Source organism: Colossoma macropomum, unplaced genomic scaffold (assembly GCF_904425465.1).
Source record: "Colossoma macropomum unplaced genomic scaffold, Colossoma_macropomum, whole genome shotgun sequence".
Lineage (NCBI taxonomy): Eukaryota > Metazoa > Chordata > Actinopteri > Characiformes > Serrasalmidae > Colossoma > Colossoma macropomum.
In genome coordinates this window covers 3,791,806-3,805,720 of record NW_023494799.1, presented here as the reverse complement: position 1 = coordinate 3,805,720, position 13,915 = coordinate 3,791,806, and positions in this window count along the sequence as shown.

Here is a 13,915-nt window from a genome sequence, read left to right as displayed (position 1 = left end):
AACTGTTTTACAGTCATTAGGCCTCCACACATTCCGCGGAGCCGCAGGCAGAGAGCATGTCCTGCTTCCTGGCTTCTCTTTCACGTCTATTTCCTCTGAGCAGAGACTGTCCATTAGCACAGCAGATCAGTTTCATCACATCCAGTTGAGAAATCTCCCCAGTGTGAGTGTGAGAGAGTCTGTCCGTGAGCTTTTCACTTCCCGGTCTCACACGGCTGGGCAGTTGTGAAGACACATTACTTAAGTGTAGTGATTTTTGTAGTTTCTACTTTCTAGAAAGTCCAAGTGTTTCAAAATGATAGGTACAGTTATTGCTTTGTAAAGGACTTGAAATTTGCCCAAGGCTGCTGAAAAAATATAAAATACAGAAGAGGCAAAAATATGCAACAAAACAGCATCCTAAAATAGAAAGCCTGATAAAATAATCAGTTATTTATTTGTTTATTTATTTATGCATTTTATAGTACAGTGTGTTTGTTTGTAAGCGTCCCTTTACTGTACATTTTTGTTCAGATTTGTACTGTGGCATATAAATGTATATATACACAATTGACATATATATATATATATATATATGGTTTTTTTTGCTTTTTTTCCCCAGGACACTGAAAAATGCATAACTTAATTAGTAATTTATGTCCGTAGCAGTGTCGTCCAAGCCTGTGGGTCAAATCTTTCCATCCTCCGTGTGCAGGGTGAAGACGTTATTCACTATGCTGTCCAATTGCTACACTAATGCATATCCACTGTGCAATCAAGTACATAATAAAACATGGAATATGGTTCACCTAGTGTGCTGTGTTGTAAATCACTCAGATAAAATGAGCCCTGAAAATGTCCTCTTCGGATATGTAGCACTGTATGTCCCAACCATGATGTACCCTGACATTCCTGTTCTAACACACCTTTATTTTAATTTGCGTGAGCGGTTGATTCAGGTGTGTTGGAGCAGGAAAACAATAAAATGTTCAGTACATCTGGATTACAGGACTGGGATTGGGAAACACTGATGCATGTGATGAAATGTCAGTGAACCAGGCTGAATGAACAAAGACCATTGTGTCAAATGAACACACTGCTGATAGACGTTGAGCTTCTTGTCCTCTAGGTAAATTTACTTTTAAGGTAACGTGCGTGGTTGTGATATCTGTGCGTCATTGGAGTGATGCATGTGTGCTGGAACTGTTCTCAGCTACAGTGAGCCAAGACCAGCTATTGACTCAGACGGCAATATGCATGCAAACAAATTGCGGCAGGTCAGAAATATGTAGCGTGGGCCCGGCAGCGAAGGAGCGAAAGCAATTAAACTCCCACAGCGGCCTGTGTGACTGCTGCTGAAGATAAAGAGCCCTTTCACATTAGCGGGTCAGGAGTAGGAAGCGCAGTCTGGATCACAGCGTCTTTAGCATGAATCTGCCCTGAGGGCTACTACAGCATAAGGTCAGTGTCAGGCTACTGGTCATTACTGTGTGTCGTTTATTTCAATGAAAACTTTGTCATTCTTCATGTAATGTTCAGCTTTTATGAATTAGGGTTGGGAAATATGATGACATGTAATTGCTATCATTATGAATTGTGACCCAATCTGCTTTTCTGAATATCTCATTGTTCTGGTAGTGTCATCTGTACTTGTAGAACACTGCAGATATGCATGTATTGTAAAATTTAAGCCAAATGTAAATAAACAGAGAGATCATGTAAACAACAACAGCCAGTGTATAATAACTGCTCAAACTTGTTTTATTTATTTCTCACCACTTCTGTATCACTTCAGAGAGAATTTGTGGGGCTACAGTTGGATTTAGACAGAATTTCGTGGTCCTACAGTGTAATTCACACACCATTTTGTCAGACTACAGTTGGATTCAGACAGGACTTTTATCAGTCTACAGTGAAGTAGAGTTTCAGTCAGGTTCAAACAGAATTTTGTCGGGATAGAGTTTTGTCAACCTACAGTCGGATTCAGACAGAATTTTGTTGGCTACAGACAGATTTGGACAGAAATTTATGGGGCCACAGTCAGATTTAGACTAACTTTTATGGGGCTACAGTGACATTCAGACAGAATTTTTTGGGGCTATAATCAGATTCAGACAGAATTTGGTTGGCTACAATCAGATTCAGACAGAATTTTGTCGGCTATAATCAGATTCAGACAGAAATTTGTGGGGTTACAGTCAGATTCAGACAGAATTTTGTGGGGTTACAGTCAGATTCAGACAAACTTTTGTTGGCTACAGACAGATTTGGACAGAAATTTATGGAGCTACAGTCAGATTCAGACAGAGTTTTGTGGGTCTATAGTCAGATTCAGACAGAATTTCATCAGCTACAGTCAGATTCAGACAGAAATTTTTGGGGCTACCGTCAGATTCAGACAGACTTTTATGGGGCTGCAGTTGGATTCAGACAGAATTTTGTCGGCTACAATCAGATTCAGACAGACTTTTACGGGGCTACAGTGAGATTCAGACAGAATTTTGTTGGGCTAAGTTTAAAATTCTGTCAGTCAACAGATTCAGGTTGAGAATCGAAACTTGGTGGTATGAGTTGAGTTTCAATGGACCTAAACAGAATCTTCTTCCAAAATTTCAGACCCAATTACATCTCTTATGTGTAACTGCCAAGTCACAAAATGTGCAGGGTTGCTCCGACTATCATTGATCCAGGTTTAAACTTAAAACCTGAATCTGCATGCTCAGGAAATTAAACATCCAAGTGGTCATTATTCAAGCAGCTAGACTCCCCCTTTGGATGTACTGTGTTAAGTCAGAGGAATGTCTGCTTTGGAGGTCCAGATGTGTTACACTGTGTTTAGATTGACTGCAAAATCAGCAACTCGGGGGGATATCTACACATGTGAGTTGTATATAATATTTTGGCTTTTCTTCTGCTTAAAAAAAATATGAACAGCACACTGAAAAGAGATGTATTGAATTTACTTGATCCAATTGTGTACACAATTTTTGCATTATTAAAATACATCACATCATCTTTCAGTTTACTTTTGGCAATTATTGTGCTGATGTATTTTATGCATGTGGAAATGATGTACACATTTAAGTCATTCCGATGCATTACTTTTTTCAGGGTACAGTGTAGTTGATACATCTCAAATGTGCAAGATGTGTTTGGGTTGGCATCACCATCTCTTCTGCAGACGGTTTGATCTGGTTGTTCGCTGATGTTCCTTACTCTACCCTCTGCTGCTGCCCATGATGGATGAGCTTACTGAATAATGCGGTGCCTCAGAAGCAATGATGAATTGCTTTACGTCAGGCTCCATCTCTGAGGTGAACGCTGCCCTGGAGACACAAACTCAGAGGCAGCGATTAGGCCTCTGAGCAGCAGCAGTGCAGCGTACAGTGGCCAACAGCAACAAGGCACACTAAAACACCTCTCCTCAGGGTGCCACTGCATGTCCTGGACCCTAAATGCCTCATAGCTGCAGCCTGGGGTGATCTGGAGCTCTGTATTTTGGGGTAATCTGGGGTTTCTGTGGACTGGGGTGGGCTGGGGTGAGTGGTATTAGTAAGCCACCTGTGTGCTCAGGCCCAGTGCAGCCTTTGATGTGGATTGGAGGGGTGGCGGCCAGATGTGGAGCCCCATCTGTGGTCAGAAACAGACGGTTCAAGAAGGGGATTCTATTGCGATCTTTTTCCTTAAGGGAAACACACACAGCCACACATGCTCTCTGACTCTCAGAGACAGACTTAGCGATGCCTTTAGACTCGTATTATATCACAAGTTTTCTTTCATTTTGCAACAAAAGAGTTTGATGCAGTATGAAAACATTGTTAAACATACTACTCATAACCCTGTTCATACAGTCCATATATGCAAACCAAGCTGCAAAAAGTCTGTTTATGATGTCACAAAAACCAATGCATTTACTGATACCTGCCTATTCAGCCTTCAGCAGCTTAGCTCCGCCCATGTACATCGAAGTTATAAGGGGTGTTTTATTCCAAACTGCTTAGGCACAATACAGGGCAGCCAAATAGAAAAAAAACTCATTTACACACAACAGCAAAAGCATTTTTAAAGGGTCCATATCATGAAAAATTGTACCCACTTTTGTAAATAAAATAGTTTGATATTGTATGTAAACACTGAAAACATTTTAAAACATACTGTTCACTCTTTAGGCCATATATGGAAACTAAGCTGTGATAACAGCCTGTTTTGAATTTTGCTGTTTTTGTGATGTCATGAACACATTTACATATATCCACTTCAGCCTACTCTCAGAAATAAAAGCACTAAACTGTCACTGGGGCAGTCCCTCTCTTGTCACTGGGGTGGAACCCTCAAGGGTCCATCTCAGTACCTTTAGTCAGGGAACATAACTGAACCATAATCCACTGAAATGATAAATGAAAAATGTACCTGAACAGAACCTTTATTTCTAACAGTGCACAGCAATTTAGCCTCACCCATTCATGCTGATGTTATAAGGAGTGTTTCAGCCCAGACTGCTCAATACAGGACAGTCAATCAGAACAGAGCTCATTTACCTACATCAGTCTTAAAGGCATATTTAATTCTAAGGGATAAAAAAACAGGACAAAAAATGATCATGTAAAAATTAACGACCAATTTTGGTACATGAACCCACACAAAACTTATAAGTGGACCACTGGCCACCCCAGCCACCCCTTTGAAACCAAGTATGGACACATTAGTGACTGTGGATACGAGCCGTAGTCTAAGCAGGTTTGGGTTAGTTGTTAGGAATGGAAAACAGTGGCGGCAGCTCTATGCCAGAAAACTCTTTACTGAAACAGTCACTGTAAACTGACACATACAAGCTCAGATATATTTTAATGTGCATTACAAGCGTCACATAAAATTTATAAAATGTCTTCTACAAGCTTCAAATGTCCATGTTTATCATAGAATTTCTGTTAGCTTAACACTAACATGCCTTGAAGATCCCAGAGGAGCACAAGCAGAAATTAGCATTACCAGAGAAGCATTTTACCTAGTTTTTTCCTAAAACTGAAGGGCTAACTCTAATAGTCACCTTAATTGTATTATACACCTCAGACTGTATTTGAGTGTAATATCAGTGCTGTGATGGTCGGGGAGTGAACGGAGGGCTGATACTGAGTTTATGTGAATACATACTGTACATTCCATTATTCAAATAATGACAGGGGTGACTTGACATAATGATAGCCCTTAGAAAAGAATGAAAAGAAGCCTGACGCAATTACTTTACTCATAAAGGCTACAGCCATTAGACACGTCCGTTATGATTTTGAAGGGAAATCTACCGAATGCAGGTTGTATTTGTATAGTATTCATCTCAGTGAATTTTAGAGTGAATAATAGGTTGACATGTCAGTCCAAATGTGGCGTCCATCCCAGCATATTTGTTATTTCTGGTGAGGTAAAGCTTTCAGGAAATTCTACATATTAGAAAATATAAACTGTTATAAAGCTTAAGTTTTAAAGGGCCAGTATACTACATTTAACTTGCATGTTGAGGTCAATTTATGCCATTCGTGTGTGTGTGTGTGTGTGTGTGTGTGTGTGTGTGCATTTTTTAATTTCCATTTCCAACCTCTCTTCATCCCTTAGAAATAAACAGGCCGTTTTTGTTTCTGTGCCTTTAAGACTGATGTATGTAAATGAGCTTTGTCCTAATTGGCTGCCATGTACTGTGCCTCAAAAGGCACTCCAGTCCAAGCTGTTAGACTTTGCTAAAACTTCATTGTGAATATGCAGGCAGAACTGTAGGTCAATGTGTTTTGTTTTTGTGACATCACAAAAACAGTAGATTTTAAATGGACCATGTTTGTGGCTTAGTTCCTGTGTACTGACTGCTTTAAAACATCATCTGTGTTTACATACCACATCAAACATATTTCAAAAAGGAGAGGAAAATCCATGTTTTGATGATATCGACCCTTTAATACATTGAGATCCAAAAGAGTTTTGGTTACTTTTTGGGGGACGCTGATATTCCTCTGTATTCTAAAGGGCATAGTGACCATTAGAGTTAAAGCTGTCAGCTTCCATGTAAACGTATTTTCATTCATATGAGATCCCACTTTGATGCAAATCACGGCATCATTGTCCTATAAAGGTCTAGGAAAAAAGGAAAAATGGTCTGTTTAGTCTGCCGAGGAGGTTCTTCCAGGCCTCAATGAACGGAGTGATTCTTACTGGCACTGGGTGTGGGCAGCAAGCCTGGGCATCAGCCACATAGCAAACAGGCCTCCTATGGGCTCAGCACAGTGTGTGTGCCTGTGTTTGTTTTTGTACTTTTCCAGGGCAAAAATTTCTTGACTTTGTAGGAAAACCAGAGGAAAAAACAGGACTAACCAACAGGAGCAACAAGCCAGCTGGCTTTATAAAGTGCTCCATGTTTTATTTCAATTAATTTAATTAAAATAATAAACCAGTTCTTTTTAGACTAAAGATTATGTTCAGACTTAGAGAATTCTCAAAACATATTAGTAGTTACATTTAATATATAATATATATAAGCTATATAAGCTAATAAACTTATCATTTGACTGACACGTATGACGTATATATATATATATATATATATATATATATATATATATATATATGTACGTGTTATACGTGCCAGTCAAATGATAATTTTTCTTGATTTTCTAAGTGAAAGTAAGTACAAATTCCCTACAGAGAACACACTTCTGCACATTTTAATGCATACTTATTGTTTATTTGCTGAATTTAACATATTTCGAAAAAATATAACTTAAAATGTACTTTTATACAGGCCACATTTTATGGTTTCCTTTTTTTCCAATATGTTAAATTCAGGAAATAAACAGTAATTGTGCATTAAAATGTGCAGAAGTGCATTCTCTGTAGAGGGTTTGTATTTACTTTAAATCAAAAAAACGTTGACCAGGCGAGCCCAAACTTTTGTACATACACATATATTTGGTGTATATGTATAAATAACACATAAAGGACATATCATTATTACTTATAGGATGTATATATAATATATTTTCATAGACTTTGTGTCCTGATGAGGTATAAAAACAAACATTTGCGTATGTGTGTCTGTGTGTATGGGCGTTTCTTCCGAGCAGACCAACAGACACGGCATCCTAACAACCGCAGCTCACTCTGACAAAGACAGGCCGTGCTGCACTGGCACCCAGGGTGGAAAATCATCTCTGACCAGCACTCGACAAACAAGCAAACCTCACAAACCAGCATTTCTGTTGAAAAACACATGACAAGATGATCTATTTCGTTTTAATTCCTAACTTTACACCTCATTTCACTGAATGACTGACGGTAATTAGCCAACCTACAGTTAAGTAATTACCTAACAGCTAATTGATGTCATGATTTAAAGTTGTGAGGTGAAAACTGACACTGAAAATGATCCTCAGTAAAAAGTCTGGTACAGTATTTCCCACTAAAAACCTACTTTTTTTTGGAAGACAATTACTTTTACATGCCTTCTGCGTGCAAGGAAGCTTCCTTGCTCTGGTAGAAGTGAATAGAAGAGGGTTTTAATTCTGTCATTTGCTTGCTGACAATGTAAACAGTGCACTTACAACACCCCAGCAAGTTTCTTTACTAATGATTACTTAATGTTTTATTAAAAATTCTTTACTATTATTTTTACATTTTGCAAATTTGAGGTAAACATGCAACTAACACCACTGAATGAAAGTCAAAATCACAGCCCGTTTTACACAGATTATGTAAGAGAAGAGAATATAGAATCCTACACACTTAAAAAAAGATGGTTCTTTAAGGGTTCTTTAGCAAAGAGAATGTTTCTATTTAGAACCATGAATTTATATCGAACCACTGGCATGCTTCAGTGGTTCTTTGCATGGTGAAACGGTTCTTCAGACTGATGGAGGAAGTGTGTATATGTGTTTTTGAAAATGGTTCTAAATAGCACCAAAAGCGTTTTGCTACTATTATGATGTCAAGCTTGTGACAATAGAAGAGCCCTTTTTTGGTGCTATATAGAACCCTTTTAAAAAAGTTTCTATGTACAACCTTGTACAGTACATTCTCCACCAATCTGAAGAACCATTTCACCATGCAAAGAACCATTTAAGCATGAAATGATTCAATATAGAACTCATAGTTGTAAATAGAACCATTCTCTTCACTGAAGAACTCTTGAAGAACCATCTTTTTTAAGAGCGTAAACTTTTCTTGAATGATAAAAAAACTCAACCGTATTCATGTAAAAGGTAGCAGAGAGAATGCAATAATTTACACGTGATGCCTTGAGGGAGGAGCGAGAGAGGGAGAGAAAGAGAGAGAGAGAGAGAGAGAGAGAGAGAGAGAGAGAGAGAGAGGCTAAATAGCCATTCTCTTCTGGCTAGTGGCTGAAGGCTAATGTGATTGAGGTTGAGGGAGGGAGCTTCTTAAGCAGGAAAAGCAGAGAGAGAGAAAGAGAGGGCAGCGCAGACTGACTCACAAATGGATTCTAGTTCTCTAGGGACAACCGTCTCTCTCTCTCTCTTTCTCTCTCTCTCTCTCTCTCTCTCTCTCTCTCTCCATTGCAACTGGAGAACTGACAACAGATCTCAGTTCGGGCTATCATTCATCAGACTACAGCACTACAGCTACAGCTACACATCTAAAAGGGAACTTATTTGACGGCTGAATGTTTTCTGAAGATTCTTCTGGCTGTTTTTACCTCAGACTTTAGGCTGCTTTTCCTAAGACTTCAGGCTCTTCTACCTCAGCCTCCAGGCTATATTTACCTCAGACTTCAGGCTATTATTACCGTTCTTTACCTCAGACTTCATGCTGCTGTTACCTCAGAATTCAGGCTGTTTTTACCTCAGACTTCAGGCTGTTTTTACCTCAGAATTCAGGCTGTTTTTACCTCAGAATTTAGGCTGTTTTTACGTCAGACTTCATGCTGTTTTTACCTCAGCTATGATTACCTTTTTACCTCAGATTTAAGGCTTTTTAACCTTAGACTTTAGGATGATTTTACCTGAGGCTTTGCATCAGGCTGCAGACTGTTTTTATCTCAGACTTCAGGCTGTTGTATCTCAGGCTTCAGACTATCTTTACTTTAGACTTCAGACTGCTTCACTTCAGATTTCAAGATGTTTTTATCTCAGATTTCAGGTTATTGTGATCTTAGACTTTAGGGTGATTTTACCTCAGACCTCAGGCCGTTTTTACTTCAAACAAGACAATCATTACCTCAGACTTAAGGCTTTTTTAACCTCACACTTCAGGCTACCATTTTCTCAGGCATTAGGATGATTCTACTTCATACTTCAGACTCTTTTTACCTCAGAGTTCAGGCTCTGTAGCTCAGACTTTAGGCTATTTTTACCTTGTTACCTTAAACTATACTTACCTCAGACTTTGGACTAGCTTTACCTCAGACTTCAGATTATTGTTTCCTCAGATTTTGGGCTGTGTTTTGCTCAGATTTCAGGCTGATTTGTCATCACATTTCAGGCCTGTTTTACCTGTGACTTCAGGCTGATTTTTACCAGAATCTAGGCTGGTTTTAGATTTCAGATTGTAATAATTTCCTACTGTTTCCTTTGACTTCAGTCTAGCATTAGCTCGATATTGCAGACTATATTTACCTCAGACTACAGGATTTTACTTCAAACTACAGTTAATTCAGGTGTCAGACTGTTTTACCATAGATTTCAGACTATCATCATCTGCTATCTCCTCCTGAGACTTCAGGCTAGTGTTGGCTTGTTACCTCAGACTATTTATCTCAGACCGCGGGCTGACTCTTTATTTGGGAACTGACAAGGCCCAAACAGAGGCAGGAATGAAATTCAGATTTGAAACAGCTGCTGGATGACATTTTGCCACAAATATCCTCAAATGAACTCTGGGACTCATTACTGAGCACGGTAAGCCATCTCTCTCTTCTTACCAGGTAAAATACAGTAAGTTATATCATTGTCAAATAGGCTCATGAGTGCAGGGAAGTGTTAGTTGAATGGGTTTAGCGTGTAGCTAGTACATAGTTTTATACTTTAGTAAATATAGTGGTAGTCGTGGTAGAACAGGCCAGAGTGTATTGACAGCGCTTCAGTACAGGCGTTTCCCCTTTACCCACCACTAAGGGTGTATCTCTGACCTCAAAATAACCACAGTCTTAAAAAATATGTTTTTTAAGACTGATAGAGAATGTGCTGTAGATGGTTTATGTAGAACATTTTTGACATTCTATATAGCACCAAAAAGTGTTACGAAGTCAAGCTTATAACAATAAAAGAGCCCTTTTTGGCGCTGTACAGAACCGTTTTCAAAAAGATTCTATGTAGAATGATCTACAGTACCTTCTCAGTCAATCTGAAGAACAATTTCAGCATGCAAAGGGTTTGTTGAGTGCTCCTGGTTCTACATAGAACCATTTTATTTACTAAAGAACCCTTGAAGAGCCATCTTTTTAAGAGTGGAGACTTTCCCAGAATAATTAAAAACTAAACTGTCCACACCCTACATTCTTAAAAAAGAGGGTTTTTCAGGGCTTCTTAAGTAAAAAAAAAAGGTTCTATGTAGAACCAGGAACACTTAAAGAACCCCTTTACTTGAGGGTTTTTCGTATGGTGAAATGGTTCTTTAGAAGGATGGATAATGTCTTGTGTATGGTTCTATATAGCACCTTTTTGAAAAGGGTTCTGTTATTCTTCCTGCTTGTAACAACAGAAGAGCCCTTTTGGTGCTATATAGAGCACTTTTCAAAAAAATCTATATAGAACCATCTACAGCACATTCTCCATTAATCTGAAGAACTGTTTCACCATGCAAAGAGCCATTTAATCATGCAAAGTGTGTGTTGAGTGTTTCTGGTTCTATATAGAACCTTTTTCTTTACTAAAGAACCCTTGAAGAACCATCTTTTTTGAGCGTGTAGATTAGTCCTCAAAATTTGATTAGATTACGGGTCTTTGAGAAATGATTTGTTACATCATGAAAAAAATTAACAGTGATTCAGTTTGATTTTACTATTTTGGTACAATTCAGTATCATTTTTTAAAATATACTGAATACATTAATGTGTTTGGAGGTTTACAGTAGTGGGATATGAGCAAGGAAAAATAACCACGTTTACGTTTTGAAAATAGCCCAAAACTTTTATTTTATCCAAAAAAAAGCTCGTACTTCATTGAACATTATTAGAATTCAACTTAGTCATTCCGAACTCGATACAGTTGAATCACAACCTTCAGATGCATTTTCACATCTCTACTCATCACTTTAAACAGTTACAGGTCAGTAAGTTTTTCTCTTTGTTTGTTTGTTTTTTTTATTTTTTCTTTATCTCATACGCTCAACGGTTATTAAAGAGGAATTCAGGCTCTGTTTTCAAAATTTCTGCATAATTAAATGATTAAAATGAACAACTTTGCTAAGTAAATGAAGTCACTGGTTTGGTAAGAAATGTTCGGTTCTAGATAAACTTACCGAGTCAGAACTGTTCACAGTGGTGGTGATAGGAACCAGACGTCCACCTCTAATAGCTCCCTCACAGAAAGTTACTACATGAAATGGTTATGAATTCACTGCCTGATGACTGAGACACTGTTTTATGATAGTTTCCCTGCTGAAAAACAGCACAGATCAGCATGAGTTCCAAGCTGGCTCTGAGCTGGTGTATACTGGTTTATGCTGGTCTAGTGTTGGTCTGATGCTGGTTTAGCTGGTCACTCAGTACGGTTATGCTGTTTGACCAGCATACCAACATCCAAAACACAGCATATGCTCATTCTGCTGGTTGCCTGGTATACTAGTCTGTGCTGGTTTTCTATGCCAGGTTTGCGAAGGCTCTGGCCTAAAACATACACTCTTAAAAATGATGGTTCCTCAAGGGTTCTTTGGTAAAGAAAATGGTTCTATATAGAACCATGAACACTCAAAAAACCTTTTGCATGATTCAAGTGTTCATAAAAGGGTTTTTCAGATTGAAGAATATGCTGTAGATGGTTCTATATAGAACCTGTACGAAAAGCTATATAGCACCAAAAAGGGTTCTTATATTGTTTCAAGGTCAAGAACCCTTTTTGGTTCTACATAGAACCCTTCTCAGAACCATCTGTGATCTATGTACAACCACGAACACTCAAAGAACCCTTTACACGATTAAAAGGTTCTTTGCATGGTGAAATGGTTCTTCAGACTGATGCATAATGTCTTGTGTATGGTTCTATATAGAACATTTTTGAAAGGGAAGAGTTCTATATAACACCAAAAAGGGTTCTGCTTTATGATGTCAAGCTTGTAAGAATAGCAGAACCCGTTTTGGTGCTATACTGAACCCTTCCCTTTCAAAAAGGTTCTATATAGAACCATCTACAGCACATTCCCCATCAATCTAAAGGACCCTTTAATCATGCAAAGGGTTCTTTGAATGTTTGAGGTTCTATATAGAACCATTTTCTTTACTGTAGAATCCTTAAATCACCAAGTGTATATTTTTAAAATTCATTCATAGTGGAGGGGTACATGCAGAGTGTTGTAGGGCGAAGTAGTGCCCCAAAAAAGGATTTTGTTCAATTTTACCACTATTTAACTATCATTTACCAACATACATATACATATAAACTCAACAACAAACATATAGCTGTTGTCAGAAGAAAACCTCGTATCTCCAAAATGGTAACTTTACAGGAAAAGGAAAAAACCTACTTTACTTTTAATGTAAGTCAATGGAACCAGACTTTTTTCCTTGTCATTTTGGGCCGTTTACTTTGGTCTATATATCATGAAATTCACACACAATGTAAAGGACATCAGGCATTTTCAAATTATATCAAAAACTGAAAAATGACAAGAATGGAGATACGAGGTTTTCTTTTGACAGCAGTGATATAAAACTCAGAAGACTCGTGTAGGTTCACTAGTGGTTTTGTACTGTAAATAAAATGTCTATGTTTGTGTTGTGGTCATGGCAACCCCTGGTTCCCTTCGCCACCACAGTAAAGGAAATATATAAACACTCTTTCTCTACACCGTCTCATGCCAAACCACTCCGAGTGACTTTGTTTACATTTCAGCAACTGACTCATGCAGATATTTTGAGGCGGGCCAGTCTGAGCTCTGTCATATACTCATACCCATACACTTGACCGAGTCTCGAAAAACATATGCGTGTGTTTTTAATTTCACAAAGCATTTTATGATTCAATTCACATCCTCAAACTTTCACCCCTTTTCAGTGAGGACAATCCACAGCAATGACACGCATCATCTGAACCACTTCACATAATGAAGGAGGCTTTGACAGGCCAGACTGGCACATTTTTGCTTTTACGAGCAGGCTGCCAACAGCTCAACACTAAAGCTGCGCTCTGTGCAAATAATTCAAGCTCACACATGCACAGAAAGAGAACAGACCGGCTTCTGCTTGGCCATTTAAGTTATTCTAACACACCCAGGCTGGACGCCAAGGGTTCGCTGGATTCTTTTATCTGCTATAATTCATTAGTTAATTGTTTACTTCAATCGTGAGTCCAAAAATACGACACATTGCAATATGATATATGATACATCGTTTCTATGCAGTAAAATTAGACTAGTGAGTCCAATTGATGGCAAGGAAAAACTACACATTTCAAATATTTGTTGTTATATATTTATTATACAGTACCATGAGTAATTGGAGAAATAGGTCATTCTACAGAAATGTCCATTTTTGTGTTCCTAGTGTTTACAGATATATTACACTTCAAAAACATGTTAGGGTTACAATTTATTTATATTTTAATATAAAACAATAAGTTATTTTAACAATTACACCTTCTTGAGCCTCAATTTAGTAATAATGGTTTTTAAATTAATTATCTAGAATTCCAAGCACCACAGAAGAGCTCGTCCCCACAGTCATGTGTGAAGGCTGAGGCCATATTTTGGGGTAAAAAACACGTTTTTCTGCCATTATAACTGCAATAAT